We start from the raw sequence: 11796 nt of genomic DNA, 5'->3' as shown, positions 1-11796 counted from the left end.
CATTTTATGGAGGATGAGGACTGTTTCCTGGAAGAGTAGCCTACAATGCCGGTGTCTGTTTCTATAAAGTGGGGCAGTTCCAACTTTGCAAGGACAGTCTGGCGCTTCTGACTCACAGCCTGCAAGTACGTTTTCACATTTAAAGAATTTGCCACTGATGATTCAAACGCGAGTTTTGAGCAGTGTAGAGTAGCGCTTGTTTGTCTTATCTCCGATCACAAATGCAGACATGGTTTCATGTTTACGCGGCGCAATGCAACGCGTAAAAAGACAGTATAAGTCATTATAATCAGTAATTATGTCCCCACTGGATGCAACAAATGCCTCATTTATAATGGGTTTTATTGTTTTTGTCTCGTCGCGCCGGGACCATAGACTGTATAAAAACACGGCATCACAATATGGTAAGGGCCGTAACATTTCCGTCACACGCTTGAGGAATTCGGACTGGACGCACTGGATAGCTGGCCAATCAGAGCACACCTCACTTTTCAGACCGATGAGCTTTGTAAAAATCGACGCGTTTCAGAAAGGCGGGGCATAGAGGAGCGACAATAATGTACATTATGTGGAAAATAATGTGTTTTTTGAACCTTAAACCGCATAAACACATTGCATTACACCAAATACACAAAATAATGTTCTTTTTAGCAACGTCATATGACCCCTTTAAAGTTCATTTTTATATTGGTCTAATAAAATATCATGGTTTCCGACCCATTTTGTTCAGTTTGTCTAAAAGTAAATAGCACCATAGAAAAAAAAAATAAAAACAAACCATTTTGTTTAAACAGTGGCCTATATTCGCTTGACAGTCGAGTGTTGATGTGTTTTATGATGTATAATTAAAAGACCACAATAAACATTAAAGTCTTTCATAGTTGTCTTTATGTATAGTAAGTAAACTAAATTTAACACTGACTAACAAAATGTTATTAGTTTTAACCCAAGTGAAAATTCTAACTTTTGCTAAGTTAAGCTTTAGTTTATAGTGAAATTAAGTTGTAAAAAGTCAAAATATTGTTATATTGACCTACATTGTGGTAATATTTTGGCTTATGTCTAAAGAAAACATATTAAGTATAAGCTGTTCTGGCATTACTAGGAAGTAAATAGGGTATTAGTTGGCTGTTAGTTGGTTATAGAACTCCTCTGGGCTGGTATATATGAAAGTACTTTCAGAGGCCTTTGTGAAACAGAACATGGTGTCCATATACAGTAAAAGCACATCTGATACAGTACATTATATGTGATTAGGATGATAAGCCAATGCTGTTAACTCTATGAGAGACAGCATATTAAAAACACCACATAGACAACATAAAAAACTTAATTTTCACTACGGGGGACTTTAAGACATGTATACTATATAGCAAATCTGCTTGATTGTAATATTGTTGCAAAATGTAACTAACTATATTATCATCAAGCTCTTTATATAAAATATGGGTTACGTTTTATTTTAAGGTGTCCTTGTTACAGTGTAATTATACATTTAAGTACTGAGTAATATTAATTAACTACATGTACTTCCTATATGGTTAGGGTTTGTCTTAGGGTTACTTGCATGTAATTATGCATAATTTATTGTTATTATAAAAGTAAGTACATGTAACATGTGTAACAAGGACACCTTAAAATAAAGTGTTACCAAATTTTGTATTGAATTTTAAATGCAAAACATGGAAAGGTAACATTTTATAACAAATGTTCTAACAAGTCATTAACAAATACTGCATAATTCTTAACAGACACTTTTAGGACACTTATTATGAAAATAAAATACTTTACACTTTAATAATATACTTTAAAAGAATATACTTGAGTGCAAACAGAATCTAAGGGTTTCGAACATTTAATTGCATGCTCATTTGCAACTTAATATTATAGCATGTATTAAATGCAATTAGCTGAAATTTAGAGTGCTTTTTCAATGTACTTAAGTATATCGTTGTATTTAATTTCATAATTACTTAATAATTTCCTAATTACTTTTACTGTCAGATGTACTGACAAGAATTTATGGCAAACTAAAATATGCTTATGCTTTAATTTCTGTTGAATCTTGTACAGTATGTCATGTATTTAAATATATTTGTAGTTAAACATTTCAGAAAGATTTAGTACATTTAAATAAATAAATGAGCAAATACATGTAATAATAAAATATTAATAAAATATAAATTTAAACTTCACATTTAATAAAGAATAACACACTAAAATTAATTTTATAATCAAGTACTTTACATGTGCTTTAATATATTAGTCAACACATCAAAAAAGTGTACTTCGCTAAAGCAAGAAACAGTCATGAAAGCATATTCTCTTTAAGTAGCCTTTTATTTCATAAATATTATAATCTGTACTGTAAGTACAGTTTTTTAACAATAAACTTGTAAGAATTGAAGTACACTGTAATTGCACATTTAATACAAGAAGCACACTCATTTTTCACAAGGGAAGGTATATTCAAATGCAAATATATGAATTAAATATATTAATCAAACTATTATTACATTTCTAATGTCCCTTATAAAGATGTACATAGGAGGTACACTGATGGTAAAACCACGGTACTTTGATATGATTACCATGATATGATTATGAAAACCTCCAAGGTATTTGTCAAAAAATTCATTGCAATGCCATATTACGTTTTGTTAGTGGTACAATAATAAAAACCACTAATGTCTGTTAATGACCAATTAATGAAGTTATCATGAAGTGTCACCCTGCATAAATATATATCATTGCCAGTAAGTAATTAGCTGAATTTCTCTAATAACGATCCAAAGAAGTGAAGATACAGCTTTAAGGGAGTATAATTACAGTCCACTTCACCTGAACACGATAAATAATGGATACAAGCCCACAGGTAATACTAGATCTCTGGTGCTTGTTCTGTGTACAGAGACTCCTGGAAGTGTCTGAGCCCCGTTTATCTTCAATGCTGCATCAATGAGGAGGTAAATTATACGCTTTTATCTTTGACCTGAATGATCATATTCAAGGAAAAGGGATCCACTGAACATCAACAGCGTGTCTGTGTAAAATGATCAAAACCGAATTTTCCCTAGTCTTTCCTAAACTCGCCGGCACCACATGGTTTATAGTTTTTCTTTTTCTGAATAAGATAAATTTGCCATGACCAACAAAAAAAGAGACATAGCCTACAGTAAGACGAGGTTACATACCAGAGCCAGTAATGGAGAATATCATCCCTCTCATTACAATAATTGGACCATGAGGAAGAGGAATGATCAAGTGCTGAGAAAATAACCTACAGAAACACTACGATGGATTACAGACAATAGTCGTTTCTGACTATTGGATTGATATTTCTTTTGAGTGGCGTGGAATATGGTAAGTATATTGGACGTTTTCTTTTCTTTTCTCCCTAATACAAAAAAATCCATGCAGCATGATTGCTTGTTTGAATCGATAGTGCTTAATATCCTCAAGAAAGCCTTAAACTGTATTAATGTGTAAATGGTGAATGTATTGATTGTATTTTGCACATCTACTGTTTAAATTGTCTTCTCTCTCTCCCAGCTGTCATTCTGCCCACTATGTGGAGATATCTGCAGTTATTAGAGGCGCCACCTTATTTTCTTGGCTTGGGTCTGTCTGCGTTCAGCTTCAGTGGGCTGGTGTCTGGTCCAATGTTTGGTCACTGGTCAGACAAGACCAGAACTACAAAGAAAATCATCCTCTTCTCCAATGTCTTTTGAAATTGTGGGTCAGTGCTGTAGAATGGAGATGTGTAATGTGATGTGGGTTTTGAAATAGATCAGATATCCCTTGTTCTTGTGCAGCTGTGATCTGTTTGCTCATTGCAACACACTTGTCTAATAGGAAACGTCATGTATTTCATGGGATATTCTAAATGGCCGTCTTGTTGCAGGTGAGGATATTTTGAAGTTGCACTGTTCTATTAGTCTCAACGCGTTTTGTTTGTTTGTGAACTTCTCTGCTCCTGTGGTGCAAACCATCAACATTAATGTAATTTGAGACATCAAACAGATACTAACAGAGAGATCTGTTGTTTGATTGATGATTCTCATTAGGTTGTAATTACTGCAGTGTTGAATCATCCTGACCAGACACAAGAACTTGTTTAGATGTATGAATCTATTATGTATAATAAAGTATATAGAATATATACAACTATAATATATATATATATAGCAATATATATTGCGATCAAAAGTATTCAACCCCCAAGAGACTGTATTAATTTACAAATGTAAGAGTTTTTCAAAAATTACATCAATAACAGTTTGGTATCTTATTAAAAGTGGTAATGTCAATATATAATGTAATATTTTTTAGTTATAAGATCTTTTTTTGTTGTTGTAATATTCAAACCCTATTGAACATCATTGCTTAAAGTCACTTATTTGTATGGTATGGAACAAAATTGTGTTAAAACATATGAAGACAAATCTTTAGTATTTTTTAGTAAATCTTTAGTAAATCTTTAGAAGACAGACTTTGGAAACTCTAAAACAAAACTTAATTAGCTTGATTGGTTGCACATACATACATGTAGCCCATGTATGTGCTGAAGTTGAGTAGCACATAGGCCAAGTCAAAAGAGCTCTCAAAAAAGCTATAGAGAAGATATTGTAGCAGGGATAAGTTTCATGAACTGACTTATTGCAAAGATGGCATCCTTCCACAGTATCAACACTAAATTTCACAGCAAACTACATGACTAGGTGCTTGATTTTATATACCACTGGCAATGGGTTAGATTGAAACACCTGAATTCAGTGATTAAGAGGTGTGTCACAATACGTTTGTCCATGTGTGTGTTTAAGATATGCAGATACTGCATGAATAGTTATACATAATTCCAGTAGCAGACAGGTGGAGCTGGGGGAGGTGGAGGGTTCCTATACGTCCTAATAAAACTGTACTAATTTTCTGTACGCAACATATAATTTCTATTTTATTTTATGTAGTTTAAAAAATGGAAACTATCTATATTTCCATGAATGCAGAGTACACCACATATAAACTACTTCATTCTTCCATCAGGTATTGGAGCAGGAGCTGGTTCCTCAATTTTTGGGTTCCTCACACGTACTACTCTCCCTGATGAGTGAGCAAGAGTCTTTGCAGCTGTCATGGCATGCCGTCAGGCTGGACTTCTGATCGGTTAGTTAGTGCTCTACATAATAAGTGGCAAAAGTACTTTCTTCCATTTAATATTTAGACAATGTGCATTTTTACTTTCAGGTCCTGCTTTCAATATCTTTCTAAGGTTGTGTGATTTCAAACTGGGTCCATTTGTAGTAAATAAGTACACCTCACCTGGGGTAAGTCTGTTTTGGCTCATTTCTTATTAATTAACTTGAATTCTCAAACACATAATGTTGCACATGATTGACACAGCTTGAAATGTGAATGTGGTAACACTGCACATTTTGGATGTCTCCAAATATAACAGACGTGATTCAGATCATAAGTAGAGTTTGTATTATTATATCAAATAACAGAGACATGTCCGGCACTCCAGCTGATATTTCACTCCAAAAAGTAAAGGGGGGAAAATGTTGGCATAAAAAAATTAAGCTTTTTTTTTCTTTGTGCCTTTTTCTTTGTAAATTTTCATTCCTACATTCTTATTACTGTGATACTAAAAAAAAAAAAATCTCATTCTCATTTGTGCAATGCACAAGACATACTAATAAATAATTTAAGCCGATTACTTTGCTGATTGCAAAAACAAAATTAATAATAATAATAATGAAAATTAATATTGAAATATAATAAAATGGTAACATTACAGTAAGTTTCCATTTAAAATGGAAGTTCTATAAAAAATACTCCTAAAACATTTAGTAATCTTAGTTATAATGTTAAATTCAACATTTATTAAAACATTTATTAAAACATGGACCTTGGCAAAGATGAGCTAACAATGAAAAGTTGTATTTTATTAGCTAAGAATGGTAACAAAGATGAATAACAATATATTACTCAGTTATTGTGAGTTAATGCATTAACTAATGTTAACTAATGAGACTTTACTAATCTTAATTCAATTAAATTATATTAAATAAATATATCAAAAACTCTGGAATCTAACAAGAATTTTAAAAATCTAAAATATGACATGACATGTTCTTAGACATGTTCTTAGAGTAACCAGTTTTTAAGCCCGTTTATGTAAGTTGGCCTGTTTATTTCAATCTTGCTGGCCTTGTGCTCTTTTCGACCCAGCTCTTCATGTGCGGGATGTGGGTGCTTATGCAGTTTGCAGTAATTTATATTCAATCCTGTCTTGGCAGCTTTGAAATGCCTGAGATCTATAGCGTTCTCTCTCTCTCTGTAGAGTTTCTGAGGGAGGAGGTGGTGGTTCTTCTCACTGCTCAGTTCATCACTCTCTTCAATCAGACAGCACTTGAGGTAAAATTCATCAGGAGCGTCATGCATCTACTTTTTTCAGGGTGGCACCAGTGGCAGTGCCTTGTTGTCAGATGATAATAGGAGATAAACACTTACTAGCAACTTATGCTAAAAAATGCTAAAACATTATGGAACCATTAGCAAATAGGACATGCTAGCAATGTGCTGAATCATGCTAAAACATATTATAATGTTTTAAAACATAGCAGTGTTCTAAAATATGTTAGAAATGTGCTAGCAACATGTTAAAAGTGTGTTAATATGCTTGCAAGGTTTTAAAACCATAGATACGTTCTGGCTTCTGAAAGCCAGTCTCCAGACCCCCAACACTGTCCTAAATTCATCTGAGCTACTAAATAGTGTCTGTCCAATTATGATTGATTAAGGCTCACAGTAGTAGGAACATCAATTTAATTTAATGTAATCTAATCTAAGCTTTGATTTAATATAATCAGGTATTTGAGATTGACACACATTTACCTTCCCGGCTGCCTGACCTAGATACATGACAAACTGGTTATAGAGTTCATAATGTTCCTTTTCATTATCTTTTATTCTTTCAAACTAAATCAAATTTCTATATGAAAAATCACATGCTATATTATCATTTTGCATTTACTTTACACTGCCAGAAGAATGTGAGTGATTCTTACTGATGTAAGATTTGCTATTAGTTGTTCTGAGTTGTTTTAAGCTTGTTGCTATGTGGTTGCTAGGGTGTTCTGAATGGTTGATGTCTGTGTTCTCTCATCTCCAGACCATGGTGACCCCTCTGACGCAGAAGTACTTTGGCTTCGGTGAGCTGGGGAACAGTGTGATGTACAGCCTGTGTGGGGTGGAGGTAATTGCAGGTTTCTTCCTGGTGCGCTGGCTGAGCCGTGTGCTGGAGGACCGGGTGGTGCTGGCGGTGGGGCTGCTCATCTGCAGCGGGGCTTGTGTCTGGTGCCTCATCTTTCTGGCCAATCCACAGGGTGTGTGTATGTGTGTGTGTGGCAGACGTCCAGAGAAACTGGCATACACCTGGGCATGGACAGACACAATATGCCTGCTCAGTTTGGTGCCAACTCAATGATATGCATTATTAGTTTGGAACTGCTTTAAATCTCTATCTATCTATCTATCTATCTATCTATCTATATATCTATTAGTTTATCCATCCCTCTATAAATGTATCTCTCCATCCAGCCATCCATCCATCCATGTATATATGAATCCATCTGTCCATCCGTCTATCCACGCCTCTATATAATTGTCCATCATCCATCATCCATCCATACATTTCATCCATTCATCCGTCTATCCACTCCTCAACATTTTTCCATCCATCCATCCATCCATCTATAGATGTGTCCATCTGTCTATCCGTCTATCCATGCCTCTATATATTTATCCATCCATCTCTCACCTATCTATCTATCTATCTATCTATCCTTAATACTTTTTTCTATCTATCTATCCATCCATCCATCCATCCATCCATCCATCCATCCTTTTTTCCATCCATCCATCCATCCATCAATACTTTTTTCCATCCATCCATCCATCCATCCATCCATTTATCTATTCCTTAATACTTTTTTCCATCCATCCATCCATCCATCTATCCATCTATCCATCCATCCATCCATCCATCCATCAATACTTTTTTTTGTCTGCCTATTTATCTATCCATCAGTCCGTCCATTTATCTGTCTGTCTTTCTAGAATGTATGTCTGTCTGGAATGATATTCTCACTTTCCTTCTCGCTTGGACATGTGTTTTGATCAGGTGGTTTTGCATTCGAGTTGATTGTGTTCATCATCGGAGTGTTCCTGCAGTTACTGGGACTGCCTTTTGTTGCTGTGTCTCAGGTGTCCCTCTTTTCTAAGGTTACAGCTGAGAAAACACAAGGTGAGAAACAAAGAGGAGAATACAAAAAGATAGATGAGATCTAGAGAACACATGTAACACTCATGTTTGTCTAGATGTCACATATTGTCACTGTTTAAATATTCAAAACTACGTGCTGAATCTAATGACTGTGTGTTGTGTTTTGTGTGTGTGTGTGTGCAGGTTTTAGTCAGGGCGTGCGCCGTTCAGTCGGGGGTCTTGCCACCATTCTCGGCCCCCTGTGGGCCGGGGGTCTAATAGGAAATCTATATGTGATGCTGGGTATGATGATGCTCCTACTGACCCTCATCATGGTGCATGAACAGACTCTTTATAACTGATTCTGTAACATTATCAGAGATTTCCCTTAGTATGTCATCATAACCACATTTACCAGCTCAATTATAGTTACATTTATTGCTTTGTGCAAACAGTGACTATTATAGATCCAGTCAACTGAAAAAATCTCTATTAAAAGAGATTGCAGGGTCATTAGAATTAGAGGACTGTTTCTTTCAAAAAGGTGATTTGGAAATAAGTATAAATGCAAGATTTTAAACACTTTATCAGACAGTGAATATTTTTAAGTGTTAAGAAATTGTATAGTGCTATCTCAAGCTACAGTATAATAATAACATATATTGGTAAAGAAGTAACAGCATTGACAGTATCAAGGTTGGGATTCATTTCTAGTATTGTGCCCAAGGTCCTTACACTTCAAGAAGTTTAGTATAAAATGTTAATGTTGAAATTCCCATGAATGTCCATATTGAATTAGTTATTATGTACTGTACAAAAAAATCATAGGAATAGACTTTGACTATTTAAGATGGTCCCTTGCAGACAAACGTAAATATAAAATTAAGTGAATAAATAAGAAAAAAAGGAAATTACCTCGTCCTTCTAATATTTTAATATACTTAAAAAAAAAAAAGATTGTTATGATGGCAACAATCCTTTTAATAATATGTAAACTAAAAAAAAGAAAATAATGTTTACATCCACATATGCTAAGTTTATATATTAAGTATAAAACTAAATAATATTGCAGAATTTTTAATTATGTGAAAAATGTCTATGTCATTTGTAAAATGACCCTTTAACAAAGAAACGAATGATGATTGTCCTGCTCAGATCATGATGGTGTTGTCCCATGAGAAGCTGGTGGAGCCGCCCAGGGTGGAGCACGCACAGGACTCAGAGAACGGAGCATAGACGCCACCCTTCACTACACAGGATACAGGTGAGACAGTTCTCAATGTTTTTGGATGGCTCTTAAAAGCATGAAATAGATTTATATTTTTAACTTTCACCTGCCTTTTACATCATAGTTTAGGATAGTTTGTGATGCCATCAGGTACCTCAGTACATTCGACAGTAGGTTACATTTGAACAATTTTTCAAAGACAATAGAAGTAATTATGAAATTACATGTAAAGATCAATATCGCATTTATTATAAATTTAAACTATAATTCATTTTAATTTAATTTTAAATGACATGCAATTAAGTCTCCAGTCTCAGGTCACACTGAAGAATATTCTTTTAAAATTATTATTATTTCCATAATTTTTTTGTGCATAAGTGTATTTCTTTTTCACATGGGAAATAATTTTGACATGAGAAAAAATGGCATTCACATTTCACAACAATACACATTTCATCTTTAAAGAAAAAATATATATATCTGAAGTTTCACTGTGTACGATCTGTATTAGGGTGACATATTGTCGTTTGAACACAGACGGAAATTCCACTCATAACTTTTATTTTGTCTGCACTAACTGAGTTAAACTGACACAGACTCCATCCATGCAGCTTTAAACCACAATGCAGAAACAGCTCAGAATGGAAAACAGGACACAATATGGTGCTAAAAGCAAAGAAGTGGGCCACTGAATAATGACAGTCAACATTATAACACAAAAGTACACTCTCTGCAGTATGACAGAGAGAGAGAGAGAGAGAAAGAGAGAGAGAGAGAGGAATGACAAAGGGAAAGAAACTGAGTTTCTCAAAACCAAATGATTCATGCAATTATTCTGCACAGATCATCGGTCATTTCCTTGGATATTTACTCAACTTAAGAGGGAAATTGAATATTTATGTGTCCTCTGGAACGTTCGATCTGCCGTTTGTAGATTTTTTTTGAAATATTATTACTGTAAACTCATTAAAATCTGTGTTCACCAAATACAGAAGCTTTAAATGAATTAATCAACACTAACATTATTGTCTCATCCTGTCTTTGAATAGTTCTTCTTTTGCTGAGGCGCCCTTATAGGCCTATCTGCTGTTTTCTTCCTATACGTAAATGTTATAAATATACAATATCACTGATATTTTATTCATGTGTTGTAAATATTTCACTACCATTTTGGATTGTGGACTATTTCACAGAGTTCAGTAATGTAGTTCATCTTTAATTTAGCAGGGTAAATCTAGCAATTTTTTTCTTGCTTAATGAACATTATTTAATGTATAGCTATCACTACTTTGTGTCATATGTATACACTGGCATTAATCTAGTAAACAAGTTAACACTGCTGCCATAGAGTTTATGGAAAATGGTTACAGTGATCCAGGATTATTGAAAGGCTACTAACTTATTTTTTTTGACTGATATCTCTTCAATTGTAAGGGTGAATGTGTACCTTGTGTAAATTTAAAGGGATAGTGCACCCAAAAATGAAAAGTCTGTCATAATTAATTCACCCTCATGTTGTTCCAAACCTGCATGCATTTCTGTCTTTTGCAGAACATAGGAAAGATATTTTGAAAAATGCTGACTTCCATTGTGTCCATAGAAGTAAATGGGAACCGAATCTGTTTGGTTACACTCTAAAAAATGCTGGGTTAAATATAACCCAGCGCTGGGTTATATTTAACCCAGCATTTTTTAGAGTGTACCAACATCCTTCAAAATATAATCTTTCACGCTCCACAGAACAAAAACAAAGTCATACAGGTTTGAAACGACATGAGGGTGAGTAAATACTGACAGCATTTTCGTTTTTGAGTGAACTATCTCTTTAATTTTTCATTTCGCTGTAAAAGGAAATGCTGCACTCTAAAAAATGCTGGGTTAAATACAACCCAGTGCTGGGTAAAATAGGGACAAACCCAGCAAATGGGCTGTTTTGACCCAGCGGTTGGGTTAAATGTTTAACCCAACCTTCTGGGTAGTAACCCAACCGCTGGGTCAAAACAACCCAATTGCTGGGTTTGTCCCTATTTTACCCAGCACTGGGTTGTATTTAACCCAGCATTTTTTAGAGTGTGCAATAACATGTGCTATGGTCCAAACCCGGGAAGATGGGAAAACAGTTCATTCCACTCAATGTACTGCAGAGCATCAGAGAATTAGCATTTAACCGTTCACCCCTCAATCCACATGATTCCATAATCCTGCAACAGCTCTGTGTGAAAGAAGATTATAATCCCAATCCCACACATACGTGTTCACATCTGTTGAAGTGATGGGCAGGATGAGCGTGAAGGCGCCGTGA

General features: G+C 34.6%; 1 pseudogene; it reads left to right on the top strand.

The window, feature by feature from the left end:
* The first annotated feature begins 3296 nt into the window (after nucleotides 1-3296).
* LOC107708972 (major facilitator superfamily domain-containing protein 8-like) lies at nucleotides 3297-9502 on the top strand (annotated as a pseudogene).
* The last annotated feature ends 2294 nt before the right edge of the window (nucleotides 9503-11796 follow it).

This window comes from Sinocyclocheilus rhinocerous, unplaced genomic scaffold, assembly GCF_001515625.1.
Source record: "Sinocyclocheilus rhinocerous isolate Xijiao unplaced genomic scaffold, SAMN03320098_v1.1 scaffold1724, whole genome shotgun sequence".
In the NCBI taxonomy this organism is placed as follows: Eukaryota; Metazoa; Chordata; class Actinopteri; order Cypriniformes; family Cyprinidae; genus Sinocyclocheilus; species Sinocyclocheilus rhinocerous.
This window is presented reverse-complemented; position numbering and strand designations above follow the sequence as displayed.